This window comes from Salvelinus namaycush, chromosome 26, assembly GCF_016432855.1.
Source record: "Salvelinus namaycush isolate Seneca chromosome 26, SaNama_1.0, whole genome shotgun sequence".
NCBI classification, from domain to species: domain Eukaryota; kingdom Metazoa; phylum Chordata; class Actinopteri; order Salmoniformes; family Salmonidae; genus Salvelinus; species Salvelinus namaycush.
Window position 1 is genome coordinate 116,376 of NC_052332.1, and position 19,959 is coordinate 136,334.

A 19,959-nucleotide genomic window follows, 5' to 3' on the forward strand; every position below is an offset into this window, starting at 1 on the left:
CCCTGGTTCGCGCCCGGGTCGGGCGAGGGGACGGACTAAAGTTAAACTGTTACATTGGTGCCGTGACCTGGATCACTGGTTGCTGCGGAAAGGGAGGTGAGCGTAACCGATGTGAAATGGCTATCAAGTTGGCGGTGGTGCGCGCTAATAGCCTTTCAGTCAGTGACGTCACTTGCTCTGAGACCTTGAAGTAGTGGTTCCCCTTGCTCTGCAAGGGCCGTGGCTTTTGTGGAGCGATGGGTAACGATGCTTCGTGGGTGACTGTTGTTGATGTGTGCAGAGGGTCCCTGGTTCGCGCCCGGGTCGGGCGAGGGGACGGACTAAAGTTAAACTGTTACATTGGTGCCGTGACCTGGATCACTGGTTGCTGCGGAAAGGGAGGTGAGCGTAACCGATGTGAAATGGCTATCAAGTTGGCGGTGGTGCGCGCTAATAGCCTTTCAGTCAGTGACGTCACTTGCTCTGAGACCTTGAAGTAGTGGTTCCCCTTGCTCTGCAAGGGCTGCGGCTTTTGTGGAGCGATGGGTAACGATGCTTCGTGGGTGACTGTTGTTGATGTGTGCAGAGGGTCCCTGGTTCGAGTCGGGGCGAGGGGACGGACTAAAGTTAAACTGTTACACTGACATAATATAATTTAAAAGTATGTATTAAGGTGTCTGTAATATAATACATTTGGCAAAAAACAGATGTAGACATTAATAAATGCATTGCTATAGCTTCCAAAATATTGTTTTATGACGGTGAGGGTGTGCCAAGCTGAAGGCACGGTGGATTCAACCCATCGCCCCCTATTAGTCATCTAGTGTGTGTGTGTGTGTGTGTGTGTATATATATATATCTATAAAATTGGTTTATGTCACATTATCTGGCATACAATTTGCCCGTTCATATTGCTAAAGATGTTTAGGGTTCCCACATGGCCATATTACCTCGGTTGTTTACGACAACAGACGGAAGACAGTTGGCCTGTGCTAATTAGTTATCTGCGTCTCCGAACACCTGTGTGTAAACAGAAGACGGACGCCACAACAATGATGTCGCTGAAAAAATACTATTGGCAGCAACTGTGTTAAAACAGTATACAATAAGTGTATATTTTGCATTTGTGAAATTATTTTGATGTAATATGAAAATAGTGTCCATTATGTTTCTAGAACCGTACGGTAATTAGCACTTGAGAATCGATTCACGGAGGAGTATTTGACTGCCAGCCAATTCGCTTTATGAAAGGTCCTTGGACTATAAGGAGTAAAGTCAGCCTCCTTTAGTCCATTATTGGGCTAGTGTACAATCTGTAGCTACCAAAATGGGTCAACTTTGAGCATCTCTAACTCATGAATGTTTTGGCATTCCGGTCCAAAAAGTCACTTTCTGACCACTATTACCATGGCCGGGCAAACATGCATGAAAAAGATTTCGTTCAAATCAAAACGGGTGAAGTCAGAAAGTGATTCAAGTCATAGAACGTCAACCCTGTAGCTAACTGCCTGACATTCCTTACGCATTCTAGAAATGGATGATCAATTAATTCATCATCTAGCTACCGCATATCAGCCAACATAGGCATATTGTTTCAGAATGAAATCAAAGACGAGACAACATTTTTCTGCACTTTGGTTTGGCCACAGAGCCACCGAAATAACAGCTCTGTTGCAAACTTGAAGGCCCTGTTTTCCTCTCCAGACTAGCATCAGACATTAAGGACGACAACAAATACATGCTTTGCCGGAATTATATTTACCAACACCAGGCGATGTCAGAACAGTTCATTTACGGGAAAACTTCCGTTAAAGATAGGCAAACAGTAAGTTAACGTCTAACTAGTGATTGTATTACTGTTAGCTGCTGGTGCTGCCGTCGTACAGATTGGTTTTACGTCAGTGTTGTTATGCACAATGTCAGCAGAACAGGAACTATGGGGGGTGATAAGGGACATATATAAGCCTAAGCAACGGCACCACCTGCCATGACATGTTACCAACGCCTTACAGGCTGACTACACCGCTCGCATTGCGTTCGTTGCAAAATAAATTTAGAAATCTATATTAGTAAATTATTGCTCCCACACTGCTCGCGCACGCCAATGAATGTCTGTGTTGCCAAGCGCTAAAATAAAAGTCAGTTCTATTTGTGACGCAGATCGCGCTGCAAGTCCTGCCTCTCCCGTCTCCTCATTGGTTTATAGAAGCAGGTACCCACGTGCCATCTCCTCATTGGTTATACCCATGTGGGTGACTAAAAGACGAACGAGGTTGGTGGCATTAATGCACCTAATTTATGAAAGTTGCCAATTGCAATATAAAGTCCAGAGAAGAAAAAGCCTAGGAGAGATGACTAGAAACGATTCGGTTGACCGTTTTATGTTTAGATTAATTGTCGTAGTAGAGAACCTTGTGCATTTCAGTATAAAATAACAACTCAATGTTTATATCCCTGGACAAATTAGTTAGTAACAGCAAGCTAGCTAAATAGGACAAATTAGCTAGCAAGTGCAAGCTAGCTAGCTAAATTGACATAACTGTTTAATGCTTTTTGACCTGTCCCCAAATTAATGTAATTGGTTCAGAGTTTGTTTTGATATTTTAACCTGCGTGTCGTGATCACGTTTGGTGTGTGGGGACAAAATAAATGTATGCACGATGGCACATGCACGCAACCGGTTTGGGTTCCGTGTTACACGGCTGGTCCCAGCCCAACAACGCGATCAAAACCACCTTCCTCAGCATTGGTCTCATTGTTGAAAGAGCCTCTGCTTTCTTGACTATTTATTATTGCATTTCCCTCCAAAACTATGCATTTTGGAGGGAAATTATATTATAGGCTCTCACAATAAATTGTTATGTATGCTACTTGGCAAATAAATGAATGAAATATGTAAAGAAATTATGCACTCAAACTGTTTTATTATGTAATCCCCCCCAAAAATGTACTGGATATGTGTGTAACAAAAATTCAACATTCACATTTTGTTACTTTCTGTGAAGTCTACGCATACAAATTGATGCATATGTTCGATTAAGCACTGCAACTGCCTCTGCTACGCAATGCTGCAAGGCAAACGCAGCATTCCAAATTAAATAACTTCCGGTGTCCCAAAACCAAATACACAGTCGGTGTGTTCAAAGCGTTACTAACGCCTGTGTGACGCCTGCGTGTTAATGAAAGTCATAATGTGCATAGTTTATAGTTATATTAATTCAATCTCAACCATAAATTTTAGAAATTTACAAATTTTTCCGTGCAAGCAGACATTCCGTTGTAGCCACCTTGAACTATAGTGTAGCCTACGGTTTGTGTATTTCCGTTTATCGCTAATGGCCTAGAAAAGATGATGCCCAATCTCCGTTTATCGCTAATGGCCTAGAAAAGATTATGCCCAATCTATAGATCATCTGTCTTTCCCTCAACACCTCGTGGCAGGGTATGTTCTCTTATCTTGCTGTATACAGATCTAAATGTTGTTAGCCAATCACAGACTGTGTTGTTACCTGGTCCACAGCAGACAACCAATAAGAGTTGTGTCCACGGCTTTCAGAGGAGTTCATATGTGCTATTCGGAATCCTTGGGATGTCCCTATCTCTATCAAGTGTAAAATGGTTAAGTTTAGGGTCAGGGTGAGGACGTCCCAAGGAATCCGGATAGCAGTGACCGTTCATAGAGAGAGACTGGCACGGTATTTGAGAGCTAGGCGGCAACATAGACATTCATTTGTTTTTTTTGTTTTTTTACAAGTGGCAGAAGCGATTTTCGAGGATCTGCCCCAGATAGTTTCCTTTTTAGAGACGATGAAAATAATTACCAAGATGTCCTTGATGCAATTGAGGAGTAAGTAGGCTATATTTAAGTTGCGATATCGTTGGGAAATATGTAGGTCTACAGTGTTAAGGAAAATGTGGTTGATAACGTATTGTCGAAAGCACGTAGGCAATATTATTTACTGTCGATAGCGGAGTAGGCTAGTGTACAATAACGTACTTTGATGTGTTGGATTATTTATTTAATGGATGCATTCAATTGTAAATTAAATAACTACTTTTCACTGAAGAAGGGAAACTGGGTACAACATGTAACTTCGATCGAAGATGTAAAATCATGCCTAACAATATCACAACGGTATCCTAATATTTGTATTTATAATGGATCCCCATTTGCACTCCTGGGGTCCATGGTGTGGATACAGTAGTAGCCTATTCTACAACAATGAAACTGTATGTGCTAGTATTATTTATCTAATTGATCAATTTAAATGTGAATGGGTATGCTATTTCATTCAATGATTACGTTATTGTACAAGGTAGATACAGGATTACTCTATAGTCTTCAATAATAATGTAATTGAATGTGCTAAAGTATCATTTATTTAATGGATGAATACAATTGTAAATGGGGATGGGCAGGCTACTTCATTCAGTGAATACTAAATATATTGCTATCTCTGGGAGTATGTTAATGACGGCTTTTCAGCTGTTGAACTAAGGCAATGTCGAACTAATTTCTAAATATCTTTCTTTTAGTCAAGATGTGATTAGCCAGAGCAACCAATCAGCTTCACTGCAGGTGCTCAACCCACCACCCTTACTGTTCTCCCTCCACAAGTAACCACATTCTCTTCTCCTGTTCAACTACTTTGCCACCATACTAAAAATGACTGTACACATACCCCTGTGCCATCTCAGTGTAACATGATCCATCCAAGGCCTCAGCTGGATGCCTAAAATGTGATAATTGTAAGCAAGATGCTATTTTTTTGTTAAAAAAACATGCAAACAAAAGATGACGTGTCTAACTTGCACCGTTATGGAATTATTAGGAGACTAGATACACTGCTGCTACATTGACCCCCCTCCATTTGTTTTGTACACTGCTGCTACTCGCTGTTTATTATCTATGCATAGTCACTTCACCCCTACCTACATGTACAAATTACCTCAACTAACCTGTACCCCCGCACACTGGCTCCGTACCGGTACCCCCTGTATATACCCTCGTTATTGTTTATTGTTACTGTTTATTATTTTTGTATTTTATTTGGTAAATATTTTCTCAAACTCTTCTTGAACTGCACTGTTAAGGGCTTGTAAGTAAGCATTTCACTGTAAGGTCTACACTTGTTGTATTCAGTGCATGTGACAAAGTTTGATTTGAAATAGCTAATCCTGGCTACCAGTGTTCTAGTATTAATGTATTGAGGTAAACAGATCAGAGATGTCAAGGTGGAACTCAAGCATATGCCATGTTTATGTGACACACATATGTATGGCCATATTTTTTATGTTTTATTTTGTTTATTTTTCCTCCCAAGTATTTGCATGTAATGAATGTACACTGCTCAAAAAAATAAAGGGAACACTAAAATAACACATCCTAGATCTGAATGAATGAAATATTCTTATTAAATACTTTTTTCTTTACATAGTTGAATGTGCTGACAACAAAATCACACAAAAATTATCAATGGAAATCAAATTTATCAACCCATGGAGGTCTGGATTTGGAGTCACACTCAAAATTAAAGTGGAAAACCACACTACAGGCTGATCCAACTTTGATGTAATGTCCTTAGAACAAGTCAAAATGAGGCTCAGTAGTGTGTGTGGCCTCCACGTGCCTGTATGACCTCCCTACAACGCCTGGGCATGCTCCTGATGAGGTGGTGGATGGTCTCCTGAGGGATCTCCTCCCAGACCTGAACTAAAGCATCCGCCAACTCCTGGACAGTCTGTGGTGCAACGTGGCGTTGGTGGATGGAGCGAGACATGATGTCCCAGATGTGCTCAATTGGATTCAGGTCTGGGGAACGGGCGGGCCAGTCCATAGCATCAATGCCTTCCTCTTGCAGGAACTGCTGACACACTCCAGCCACATGAGGTCTAGCATTGTCTTGCATTAGGAGGAACCCAGGGCCAACCGCACCAGCATATGGTCTTACAAGGGGTCTGAGGATCTCATCTCGGTACCTAATGGCAGTCAGGCTACCTCTGGCGAGCCCATGGAGGGCTGTGCGGCCCCCCAAAGAAATGCCACCCCACACCATGACTGACCCACCGCCAAACCGGTCATGCTGGAGGATGTTGCAGGCAGCGGAACGTTCTCCACGGCGTCTCCAGACTCTGTCACGTCTGTCACATGTGCGTGTGAACCTGCTTTCATCTGTGAAGAGCACAGGGCGCCAGTGGCGAATTTGCCAATCTTGGTGTTCTCTGGCAAATGCCAAACGTCCTGCACGGTGTTGGGCTGTAAGCACAACCCCCACCTGTGGACGTCAGGCCCTCATACCACCCTCATGGAGTCTGTTTCTGACCGTTTGAGCAGACACATGCACATTTGTGGCCTGCTGGAGGTCATTTTGCAGGGCTCTGGCAGTGCTCCTCCTTGCACAAAGGCGGAGGTAGCGGTCCTGCTGCTGGGTTGTTGCCCTCCTACGGCCTCCTCCACGTCTCCTGATGTACTGGCCTGTCTCCAGGTAGCGCCTCCATGCTCTGGACACTACGCTGACAGACACAGCAAACCTTCTTGCCACAGCTCACATTGATGTGCCATCCTGGATGAGCTGCACTACCTGAGCCATTTGTGTGGGTTGTAGACTCCGTCTCATGCTACCACTAGAGTGAAAGCACCGCCAGCATTCAAAAGTGACCAAAACATCAGCCAGGAAGCATAGGAACTGAGAAGTGGTCTGTGGTCACCACCTGCAGAACCACTCCTTTATTGGGGGTGTCTTGCTAATTGCCCATAATTTCCACCTTTTGTCTATTCCATTTGCACAACAGCATGTGAAATTTATTGTCAATCAGTGTTGCTTCCTAAGTGGACAGTTTGATTTCACAGAAGTGTGATTGACTTGGAGTTACATTGTGTTGTTTAAGTGTTCCCTTTTATTTTTTTGAGCAGTGTATATAATTACTTCCGCTAGGAGAGCTGTGACGTCAATGAAGTGAGTTAGTGAGATATTTAACATTTATTCTTCATTATGGAGAATGACTAGTTCTGAAAACGAACGTTTCTCCGTCTCATCATTTTACCCTATTAATTCAGGTATGTAATGTGCAAAATGCAATTTGACTCAAAATATTGAGGTAACCAGGTGAATTACATAGTCCATGAGTTTGATGATGTTTGAAGGCAGTTTTAACTGAGTGAAAAACTGGTTGGTATTTTCCCCATTGTAAGTAAGTTAATGGAGTTAGGCTTTGTTGCTAATGGTTTACGAGAACGGATTAACATGGCATCCAAACTTTCTGTACTTTTTTTCCTTCAACGTTTTAGATCCAATTTGTTTTATTTTCTATGAACAAAGGCTCAGTTTACTTTAGGCAATATATGTAAACGTGATGTCACGATAAAATGTGTTAGTGTTAATATTTGTACGAAAATAGCGTTTAACAGTTCGCTAACTTGATGCTAACCAAATTTAGATTGGCTAAGCGCTGTAGTAGTTAGCTCTAGCCTAGTTGGTTTTAGTCTGTCATCTTAATGTAATGGTTGTAGCATTGTTTTGCATAGGCGTCCAGTAATTTAGATTTTTTTCGAAATTGACACTGATAGTATAGTGAGTTATATATAATGTGAATGTGTAGATGTATGGTGACTCCACGTTTGGAAGAACGGACCAACGGGACTGCCATAGGCAAGTCCTTTGACGGGTACCAGGAATGGTGGGAGGACAATCTGAAGGTAATTATCTTTGCACACAACACGGCAGTGTCCAGGCCTCCAGAGTATTCACTCTATCGCCTGCTATATGGAGGGGAACCACAGCAGTTAACTGACGTAAACAGTGCAATTGTATATAACATTATTGTATATACTGTAGTATAATTTTTTTTGATTGACTTAGTGTTTTTCTTTTGCTGTTTTTGTATAACGTACTTTGAGGTCACTGGTACACCACCTGATGTGGTGGAAGTTGTCAAACCAGATCAGAACTCATTCGAAGACCACCTTCAGGCACGGACTGAGAAGGATGTGGAGGTTTTTGACCAGGTAAAAATTATTATCTGCTGTTAATTAATTTTCTGGCCTTCCAAGAGATATATATAAGAGATGTATTTGTAATAATTTGAAGTATAATTGCATTTATTTCTATTCTCAATCAAGGTGAGACTGAACATGGAAAGGGCGCATGAGAAGGAGGAGATCCACCTGAGAAGAATCAAGGGGACCAAGTGCTTTGACTGGGCGAATGACTTGGCTTGGAAGAAGGATGAAAGGAAGGAGAGACCCGGGAAAGCTTGGTGCTATTTCGCTTCTAGCTGGGGTCAACATCCGTTAAGGTGAATATAAAAATCTCAGATAACTATTTGCATTTGCTGCCTCATGGTGGGCGGCATCGCCATGCTGTCAGCAGTACCAACACTGGCCCAGGGGTTTCTCCAAATAGTACATCTCAAGGCTAACCACTGGGTCACGATAAGCTACCGCCACTTCCAGGTAGGTACTGTTAAGGTGTATGACTCCAGTGGTCATGACACCACCCTGGAGTTTCTCCCAACTCATCTCTCTATCTTTTCCAGGGACCACCCCTTACCAACCCCACTGACATCAAAGATTAGACGGGTATCCTTTCTTTTGTCTGCCATTAACATTATTGCATGTCTAATCAAACATTTAAATTAAATAATTCAAGAACTGTATTTTTCCATACCTGATAATCATTTAACATGTGTGTTTGCTTGTTTACATCTGTCTCATACCCTGTTCCCTTTACTCTGCTCCTGTTCTCCAGGACCTAGGTGTTCTGCCTAACACCCAGACATGGATCCACCTGATGTCCTCCATTACCAACCACCTTCCAACTTTTCATTACCTCAGTTATTGTCATGTTGTCATTGTCTGCTAAGAATAAGCAAGAAAACTATCATACTGGGCACGTAATGTGAGCTGCACAGATCAGCTAAAAACAGTAGCACTGCAAACACTCAGAACAAAGAGGGCAGCAGTGCCTGGACTTTGCAGTTTCCCTCTTTCTAGTCCACTACCTATGAATGCCATGTGAGTGTACAAAAAAATCTGAAAGTAAATTGACACAAGTACCAAAACAATGGTTATGTATTTAAATCTGAAATATTGCTAGATTGGTTTTCACAGATGTTTCATAAGGTGTTTGTTATTGTAAATTGTAACGTATCCCTTGATGATATTTGTTAGTTCAACATTATTAATTGTATGAGACATACAATTAATATATATTCAACCACAAGGGTGCACTAATGAGCTATGATTTTTTTTAAATCATAATTGGGGACTAAAATGATTTCAGTGTAGTTAAGGGAATGCCTGTTTAAAATGAAAACATGCCAGCCAGACAAGCCAGTGTATGGATAAAATGTATTTGCATATGCATGGAGTGGAAATTAGCTCACTATGTGATCTGTAAGGTAAGTAACAATGTGTGTGTGGGGGGCATTGAAATTATATTATGTTTACCCTGATTCCCGTTATTCATAAAAAGCAGGTGGTAAATAGCATTAATTGCAATGGTTAGCCTATGCAAATGAATAGGAATACATTTAGCCTAATTGGTCATAAATATGACGTGGGGGAAAGTCGGGATCCTAGTCAGGCTTTTGTTTGTCAATTCCAGATTAAATATAGGTCTTCATGTGTATCAAATCTAGGCAATTGTTGGCTAAATCAATGACAAACATTTTAAATGTGATCTGTGATCAAAACAGGCTGGAGTGTTTTCGGTTCCGTTTAGTCTAAGGATATGCGTAAGAACGCAACTGCACTGAAATGAATAGCCTGATTCAATGGGATGCTCCAGAATAATATATTTTTTTACCTGTTAAACTGTTTGGTCGATGCATAGACTCATACCGATTCTAACTTTTTGGTATTTTGCATTAGGCATAGATTGCAGAGAATGTAATAAACCAACGGCATTTTCCTGTAATGTTTAGACTGCGCAAGACCTTCGATAGGCTAGTAGACTGGGGGGGGGGAAGAGAGATCAAATCATGACATCAGTGATTTTCAGGTCAGAGAAAGATGCTAGAGATTACGAGTTGGATGACTGTTCAAAACAAAATAAAAATCCCAGTCTGAGCTCGTTTTTTTTTTAGATTCCCCAGTTGTCTTCAACTCACTGAAGTCGGAAGTCAGAGATTGACGACTTTCGAGATGTTTTGAATGCACCACTAGAGACCTAGGCTCCCCTCAACCCACAAATTTAGTGGACACTTCTGATGACGTCTGGCAGGATTTCCTTTTGATTTCCTACACCATCATGGTTGTCAAGACAGGCTCTCTGGCTCGCAGGATATCCCACGCATGCCCCTTCAAGGCTCCGTAAGTTTTGACTCCAGGGATAGATCAAACGTCTGGCATGTAGATCCTGGGTATGTCTTAAGGATAGACGCGGCCAGCGCCGTAATTGTTCACGATTTTGGAAAAGACTGTCCGGCTTATTCATCATGGTTATGAATATGGGATAATCAATCCATTTAAAGCTAAACACTGGCATATAAAAGTTCACATCCTTGCAGGCTTTGGAAAATACATATGATTTGACAGACTTCGTCGCATTTGTACTATCAAATTGTTCACATGCTAAAATTGTCTCTTTGGAGTCGGGGCTATATGCCATTGAAGCGATTCTTAGGGCCTTCAGATCACTGCGGCCGCACACCTGTTCTTCCATTGCATATCCTGGCAGGCTTGTACCACTCAGAGCCTGTTCAATTTGACAGAGCGCTAGCCTTATCTTAAGCCATTCTCTCATCTGCAGCGCAGGAGAAAAACTCCCGGGTTTTGCATGATAAAGGGGTTTGGGGCCGCTGTCTGTGAATATCTTAACCGTAGAATCCTTAGGTTGGAATATGTAAGACATATGTCCCTCACTCGTACCCAAAACTCCTTTAAAACATTCAGGGGCCTCACCCAAAACTTCTTCAATGCTTTTGTCATTGGGTTCATGACATGAGACGCATAGCACCCCGAGAATTGGCCTAGGAGACATAATTTTCTGTTTAATGTTCTGGGTTTTATTTTAAAAATCTTGTTTAGTGTTCTGGAGCCGCATGTCTTGTTCTGGAGCCGCACGTCTGCTGCAAATACAACCCCCCCCCCGGACATTCCTACTTCATAGACAACAACCCTAAGGGCAATAAATAAATGTTCAAACACATCCCCCCCAGTTCAACCAGGTCCCTACACATCAATCATTATGACAACTTCAAAGGAATAGATGCAATATAGATATAAAATAACACACCCTCTAACACGTGACAACAGGAACAGGATGTCCTGGCCGGATGCCCATATTTGGGCATGTACGCGTCATCCGGACATAGGGTCATAAATAAAAATTTTGACCCGTGCTGTCTACTTTATTCTCTCTGTTGCTCCGCCACTTCTCACAATGATGCTTGTTTAGTCAAATATAGATCAAAGCTGAATCAATGTCTTGGCAGATCACAATGATTAATTAGTATTCTGCATAACAGAAACAAATATTAGGCCAAAACTCAACCGAAAGAATGTGCATGGATTGAAACAAAATACATGAAGGCTATAGTGATGCCCAAAAAAAATCGGCATGTAGTGTCGTGCAAAATCCTCCTGTTGTCCCGCATTTGGGTATTTTAAATGTGGTCACCGTAACTGGAGTGTTGGAAAGATTTTTCAAATACATCCATTCGCAATGGATAAAAAAAAACAGACTTCGTTGACTTGTGTGAAGTGAAGAAAAAATGACTGAGAAGCTAATTTTATTAGTGGTGAGTTAAGACAATCAGAAATCATACATTACGTACCATAACCCCCCCTCTCTTCTTCTTAAGACGCAGCATATCGCCCTCTTCTTCTTGATGCAACTTTATATTATACTCAAGACACATATTATCTTCACACATATTTTAGACGCTTTTCACTGACAGACGCAACTCAGTCAGCTAGACCTATTGCCACGCGCACTACCCAAATTGCGTGCTTCCCAAATAGGCATAGGCTAATGATCCTCTGTGGCTAAGTCATGCTCCCTGGTGAACTATTTTTTATTATTTTATTTAGAAAGGAGTAATTATATAATTTTGGCGAAACATCAATTTAATTTATGGCAATCCAGCATCCTAACTGTGCACCTGCCAACTTTCCTCTTCAATTCGCAAAAGGGTGAAACCAGAGATCTGTATATAATGACAAGATGCTCATGTCTCTACACTAACAATGAGAGTTTTTGTCCCAAAGGCCGGCTACAAGCTTAGGTTAGCATATTATGCCCATAAAAACGCATTGTCTTATTCTGGACAGATGTTGGCGAGAGTGAGCCCTCTCACTTCGCCTCTTCCTCTCTGCTGAAACTATGTCACTGGAGAAAGCATCCGAGTGAGTGAAACAGCGCCCCTCAATATGTAGCCCATGTATCAGGTGCGGTCTGGCCAGAAATAGTATGACATGTCATACTCTTTTGGTCCAGACAGCATCAGATACATGGGCTACACATAATGAGACAGTGGGGCGCTGTTTTCGCTCGCTCAGATGTTTTAACTGAGATTGATGCTTCTTTCTGTCCATGTGCGTCTCAGTCAAATAAATGATTAATATTTCAATATCTTATTTGGACGGGCAAGGAGATACGGTAGCCTGGCCCGTCCATAACACCGTCCCTGGATTGAAACGAGAACCATGTGTAGCTTACAGTGAATAAATACATGAGATTGAGGCTCTCTCTCACTAATTGATTGTATAATGTACACACATATAATTTCAGTTTGTGAATGGGTGTTAGATAAATGTTTTTTAGACATTATAAAGAAAACCTATTATAAACAATTGTAACACTGCCATGTTGATCCGAGCTTTTCTGTTGGAAAAAGGCATTTGTGTCTGACTTTTGGCAATCTCAGATTTACTTCCGACTTCACTCCTCGACTTTGGTCTAGTCGGTTGCTTTAGCCACTCAAATACGCCCAATATTAGGATAAATTACTAGAGGGGCTATGTCATAAACTCTCGAAGTTCCAGAATGGGATGAAAATGGAAGCCGTATTGGTCAGGAAGAAATCCAAACCAGTCTAATTGGAATGAATGGTAGTAAAGGCATAATCCTGATTTGACTTAATGCTGAAAATGAAAGTAAGGCATGTGATATCAGAAATTGTGTAATGGAATTATTGTCAACCTAAAATTGTCATATAATTATAAATATCGTTTATATAGGTTTCATACCCATTTTCTGTATAAATATCCTCTATAATATATGTAAACATACCATAAATATCTAAATTGTTATTTTCTTGGAAAGTGCTATTGGAGTGCTGTTATATGATACAATAGTGGTACTTGTTACATTTACAACTTGTGTAAATCCAATCTTCAACTGATTTCAGCCAGTGTGTGGCTGTGGATTGACTGCATTGTTTGAATGGAATGTTGGCATATTGGCAGTTAATTTGAAACATTTATAGCATCATTCCTCTAAAACTGGCTAGCTAGCTAACAAACAAACAGTGCAGATAAATTCTTCAAAATCATTATTTTACACAATATCTTATCACAACACTGGCAAACCATGGTTGACCAACTCCCTGACCAAAATGGCTGTCTATTATACCATCATAAGAAGGTTCATCATGTCCATTCTACTATTCTAATTCCTAATTTTATAGTCTACAGTGATCCCTGTATGCAATGTTAGGAAGTAACATTAGCCACAATATGGTTGTGGAAAGTAGTGTTTCATAAATAAAGTATGCATATTTCCCCTGTTTTTTTCTGCCTTCTCGCGTTTAAATCGAGTTAAGGAGGAAATCGACGCCTTTGCAGCCTGAAGGGAGAACGTTTTATGTATGAACCGGTCCACAGGGGATACGAGTGTATAGCCAGCTGCATACGTTACCTTTGGATAGTAAGATGAAACGTCTCAATATCGCTGTCACGATCGTTTGTTGAGGCGGACCAAGGCGCAACGAATGTTGAGTTCCACATAATTTATTAATAGTGAAACTTAGCAAAAACAACAAAACAAGAAACAAACAACGAACCGTGACTACAGAAGTGCTACATACACTAACTCAAAATACAAAAATTCAATATCCCACAAACACAGGTGGGAACAAACACTACTTAAATATGATCCAATATTAGAGACAATGATTACCAGCTGCCTCTAATTGGGAATCATACAAATCACCAACACAGAAAATTAAACCTAGAACCCCACATAGAAAATAAAGGCTCTCTATGGTCAGGACGTGACAATCTCCATGATCTGCCGGCCTTTGGGCTACAGCTGGCTAAAGGACGCTGACATGTACATTATCGGGAAAGCACCAAATTAAACAATGTCTTCAGAGAGCACAACTACTGTCCATTGAGATCTCACCGATGTCTTGGATCTGACTCATTTTCTCTCCCTGTCAATCTTGAAGTTAAATACTTTGAAGCTATACATTTTTATCATGTTCTCTCCCTGTCACAATTGTAAGGTTACATATATTCGAAGTTCTGTATTTTTCTATTTTCTCTACTGGTCACAATTTTGAAGTTCTATATCTTGAAGCTATATATTTTTGCATTTTCTCTCCCCCTGTCCTCCTGGCTAGGATGAAGTACATTGAGACAGAGCCGAAGAAGGGCTTGGTGGTAGTGGAGGAACAGAAAGTTGAAGGTGAAGGAACACAGAAGACCTCCTGTACGAGTTGCCAGAGAACATCCGGACCAAGAAGACAGAGGAGATGTTGTCCAATAAAATGCTTAATGGGAACCCCGAGGTTGACCTGGGCATTTAGTGAGTTGTCTCAAAATGCTTCTGCGGCTGTGGTAGTGCCCAGGTTTTGGAGCTTGGGGTAGTTCGTTTTTTTTGCATTTTGCAGTTGTTGAAACTGTATTAATGTCGGCAATAATCTTACCGCAACAAATCCAGTGACTGAAAACCTTGCACAACAGCTTTGGTGTTTGTTTATTTCTATTACTATCTTTAAGCACATCTTGTTTGACCCTGTCACGTTCTGACCTTTATTTCCTTTGTTTTGTCTTTATTTAGTATGGTCAGGGCGTGAGTTGGGGTGGGCAGTCTATGTTTGTATTTCTAGGTTTTCCTATTTCTGTGTTTGGCCTGATATGGTTCTCAATCAGAGGCAGTTGTTTTGTGTTGTCTCTGATTGGGAACCATATTTAGGTAGCCTGTTTTGTGTTGGGTTTTGTGGGTGGTTGTTTTTAGTCTTTGTGTGTCTGCACCAGATAGAACTGTTTCGGTTGTCACTTTTGTTGTTTTGTATTTTGAGTGTTCACCTTTATTAAAACAAGATGAACAATTACCACGCTGCGCATTGGTCCTCCGATCCTTCTAACTTATCCTCCTCAGACGAGGAGGAGGACGACAGCCGTTACAGACCCCCCTTATTCCTCAGTGCTAAGATAAAGAACATCATCTTTATGGAGGAGGCCTCGGTCAAATAGCCCTTGGCACTCTCGGGATATACTGTCTGAGTCCGTCCAGCTAGTTGGGTTCTAAGGTCATCGTGCAGACAGTAATAAATATCTCTCCGGGAAGAAGTGCGGGATTGTATGTTTCATGATTAACGACTCATGGTGCGATTGTGATAACATACAGGAACTCAAGTCCTTTTGTTTACCCGACCTAGAATAACTCACAATCAAATGCCGACGTATTATCTCCCAAGATAATTGTCTTTGGTTATAGTCACAGCCGTGTATAGCCCCCCTCAAGCCGATACCACAACGGCCCTCAAAGAACTTCACTGGACTTTATGCAAACTGGAAACCACATATCCTATTTATTGTAGCTGGGGATTTTAACAAAGCAAATTTGTGAAAAAGTCTGCCGAAGTTCTATCAACACATTGACTGTAGTACTCGCGCTGCTAAAACACTCAACCACTGCTACTCCAATTTCCGGGATGCCTTATGGCCAAACAGTTCTATTGTTGTTTCATCAGACCAGAGGACATTTCTCCAAAAATGACGATCTTTGTCCTCATGAGCTATTCACCTGGAATGCTTTTTCAACATTCTTAAAGGTGTTCCCACATTTGCTGAGCACTTGTTGACTACTTTTCCTTCACTCTGCGGTCCAACTCATCCCAAACCATCTCAATTGGGTTGAGGTCGGGTGATTCTGGAGGCCAGGTCATATGATGCAGAACTCCATCACTCTCCTTCTTGATCAAATATCCCTTAGAAAGCCTGGAGGTGTGTGTTGCTTCATCGTCCTGTTGAAAAACAAATGATAGTCCCACTAAGCGCAAACCAGATGGGATGGCATATCGCTGCAGAATGCTGTGGTTGCCATGCTGGTTAAGGTCGCCTTGAATTCTAAATAAATCACAGACAATGTCACCAGCAAAGCACCCCCACACTATTACACCTCCTCCATTACACCTCCTCCTCCATGCTTCATTGTGCGAACCACACATGCTGAGATCATCCGTTCACCTACTCTGCGTCTCACAAAGATATGATGGTTGGAACCAAAAACCTCAAATTTGGACTCATCAGACCAAAGAACAGATTTCCACCGGTATCAAATCAAAGTGTATTTGTCACGTGCGCCGAATACAACAGGTGTAGACCTTACAGTGCAAAAAAGGTATTAGTTGAACAATAGGTAAGTAAAGAAATAAAAACAACAGTAAAAATACAGTGAAAAATAACAGTAGCAAGGCTATATACAGTAGCGAGGCTATAAAAGTAGCGAGGCTACATTCAGACACCGGTTAGTCAGGCTGATTGAGGTAGTATGTACATGAATGTATATATAAAGTGACTATGCATATATGATAAACAGAGAGCAGCAGCAGCGTAAAAGAGGGGTTGGGGGGGCACACAATGCAAATAGTCTGGGTAGCAATTTGATTACCTGTTCAGGAGTCTTATGGCTTGGGGGTAAAAACTGTTGAGAAGCCTTTTTGTCTTAGACTTGGCACTCCGGTACCGCTTGCCATGTGGTAGTAGAGAGAACAGTCTATGACTGGGGTGGCTGGGGTCTTTGACAATTTTTAGGACCTTCCTCTGACACCGCCTGGTGTAGAGGTCCTGGATGGCAGGCAGCTTAGCCCCAGTGATGTACTGGGCCGTACGCACTACCCTCTCTACTGTGTCTAATGTCCATTGCTCATGTTTCTCATGGCCCAAGCAAGTCTCTTCTTATTATTGGTGTCCTTTAGTAGTGGTTTCTTTGCAGAAATTCGACCATGAAGTCCTGATTCAGTCTCCTCTGAACAGTTGATGTTGAGATGTGTATGTTACTTGAACTCCATGAAGCATTTATTTGGGCTGCAATTTATCCTCTGCAGCAGAGGTAATTCTGGGTCTTCCTTTCCTGTGGTGGTCCTCATGAGAGCCAGTTTCATTATAGCGCTTGATGGTTTTTTGCGACTGCACTTGAAGAAACTTTCAAAGTTCTTGTAATTTTCCAGATTGACTGACCTTCACGTCTTAAAGTAATGATAGACTGTTGTTTCTCTTTGCTTATTTGAGCTGTTCTTGCCTTAACATGGACTTTGTCTTTTACCAAATAGGGCTATCTTCTGTATACCACCCCTACCTTGTCACAACACAACTGATTGGCTCAAACGCATTAAGGGAAGAAATTCCACAAATTAACTTTTAACAAGGCACACCTGTTAATTGAAATGCATTCCAGGTGACTACCTCATGAAGCTGGTTGAGAGAATGCCAAGAGTGTTCAAAGCTGTCATCAAGGCAAAGGGTGGCTACTTTGAAGAATCTCAAATATATAAAATATATTTTGATTTGTTTAACACTTTTTTGGTTACTACATGATTCCATGTGTGTTATTTCATAGTTTTGATGTCTTCACTATTATTCTACAATGTAGAAAAAACATTTAAATAACGAAAAACCCTGGAATGATTAGGTGTTTTTCCAAACTTTTAACTGGTACTCTATATAAACATTCACACACCGTTTTAAGAGAATCAACAGCTGATACTGATAGCATAACACAGTATTTCTGAGATGAAGAGAGGTTTATATTTTTAGCTGACATATTTTGACCTAGTAGAGAAGCTAACTGTCAATCTGCACTCGTCTGTCCCAGCTGTGGAACCACCCAACCATCGCAAGAGGCCCAACAACGAGAAGGCCATTGATGACTACCACTTCGAGAAGTTCAAGAAGATGAATCGCAGATACTGGGGACAGATTGGCCCTAGGACTGGAGATTGTCAAATCTCTACTAAACATGCTTTTTAGTCTAGGACTAGGCTTAATCTGTGTCCTGGAAACCAGCCCTAAATGTTCTTCAGAAAACAAAAATCTGCCTGTTTTCCTCGTGAACACCTTTGTATTTATAGCCCCTTCTCCTTTTTGTTTCCAGCATTTTTTGCATATTTTGTCTGTGATCAATGTTATGTATTGTATATATTTGTATTTTACCATTGCAGATAGCATGTGAAATGTCATAAATCTGAATTATGTGATGGTGTCATTCCATCCTTGGTTTCTGCAATACATTTCCCATGCTATTTTAGAATTTTTGTGTCAAAGTTAGAATATAAGTCCTTTTGTTGTAGCAGAATAAATTTTCAGATTTTTCCAGAAATATCTGGGATTTTTTTTAAAGATAAGAGGCCGAAGCTTGAGTTTATAATTATGTTTTATTGACTTGTCTAATCCTTCATGGAATTAACAGACGTTTACTAACTTAAATTGCAAAATTACTAAAATAATGCTGCAAAAAAAATCCAATAACGTAACATCCATACACTTGCATGGCCTGCAGTCCTATAGTCATACATTTAAACATGTTTTAACAGAACGAAAGAAAATGGCATCTAGTAATACTGTACATCTCTGCCACTGAGTTAACTGAAATGTGTTTCACCTAACAAAATATCAACAACAATGTACATAATGGGCATATTAACACCAGAAAGAGCAAAATACAACACCTTTATAATCTTAGATTTCCAGGGACACATTTTAAGTTGTTTAGGCCAGCTAATTAAGTCTTCAAACTAGTTGTGTTATTACTTCTAATCTTGTCCCAAGTATTCATGAATGAACAACACTAAAACTTCAAATACGTTGCTACAGATCTTACAGCATTTATGAACTGTTACAGTTGATTACCATTATTGATTTCATAAAATATGTGTGATGTTTGGAGTGTTGTTAGAACCATAGTTATACACAGTGATGGAGGAAGAGGTCCATTCTCTTGTTCCAATAGAAGGGTTGATTTGTTTAGCAACCAAACCGACCTGTGCGCAACTATAGGGCAAAACACACAGGGTTGTAAACTACATTTCGTCTCCAAATGCTTATTGAAAACACAAATACATTTGCACAATGAGCACATCTCTCTCAAATACATCGTTACAGCTGTTGGTTACATACAGTTGAAGTCGGAAGTTTTCATACACCTTAGCAAAATACATTTAAACTCAGTTTTTCATAATTCCTGACATTTAATCCTAGCCAAAATTCTCTGTTTTAGGTCAGTTAGGAGCACCACTTTATTTTAAGAATGTGAAATGTCAGAATAACAGTAGAGAATAATTATTTCAGCTTTTCTTTCTTTCTTCACATTCCCAGTGGGTCAGAAGTTTACATACACTCAATTAGTATTTGGCAGCATTGCCTTTAAATTGTTTAACTTGGGTCAAATGTTTCAGGTAGCCTTCCACAAGCTTCCCACAATAAGTTGGGTGAATTTTGAACCATTCCTCCTGACAGAGCTGGTGTAACTGAGTCATGTTTGTAGGCCTCCTTGCTCGCACACGCTTTTTCAGTTCTGCCCACAAGTTCTAGAGGATTGGGGTCAGGGCTTTATGATGACCACTCCAATACCTTGACTTTGTTGTCCTTAAGCCATAACTTTGGAAGTATGCTTGGGGTCATTGTCCATTTGGAAGACCCATTTGCAACCAAGCTTTAACTTCCTGACTAATGTCTTAAGATGTTGCTTTCATATATCCGCATCATTTTCCTACCTCATGATGCCATCTATTTTGTGAAGTGCACCAGTC

General features: G+C 40.8%; 1 protein-coding gene and 1 long non-coding RNA gene across 4 annotated transcripts in view; one reads left to right on the plus strand and one right to left on the minus strand.

Annotated features, from left to right (window-relative positions):
* LOC120021394 (ubiquitin carboxyl-terminal hydrolase 20-like) overlaps window positions 1–1,882 on the minus strand; it is a 39,667-nt gene extending 37,785 nt beyond the window's left edge. For all 3 annotated transcript variants that reach the window (XM_038965150.1, XM_038965148.1, XM_038965149.1), the window contains exon 1: window positions 1,742–1,882. The gene's annotated coding sequence lies outside the window, so the exon portion shown is untranslated. The remainder of the gene's footprint in view (window positions 1–1,741) is intronic.
* A 4,924-nt stretch (window positions 1,883–6,806) lies between these two features.
* Window positions 6,807–9,341, plus strand: LOC120021614. The gene is made up of 4 exons (XR_005472538.1): window positions 6,807–7,984; window positions 8,099–8,274; window positions 8,515–8,557; window positions 8,727–9,341. It is a non-coding gene; the product is annotated as an uncharacterized LOC120021614 (long non-coding RNA).
* Window positions 9,342–19,959: the final 10,618 nt, after the last annotated feature.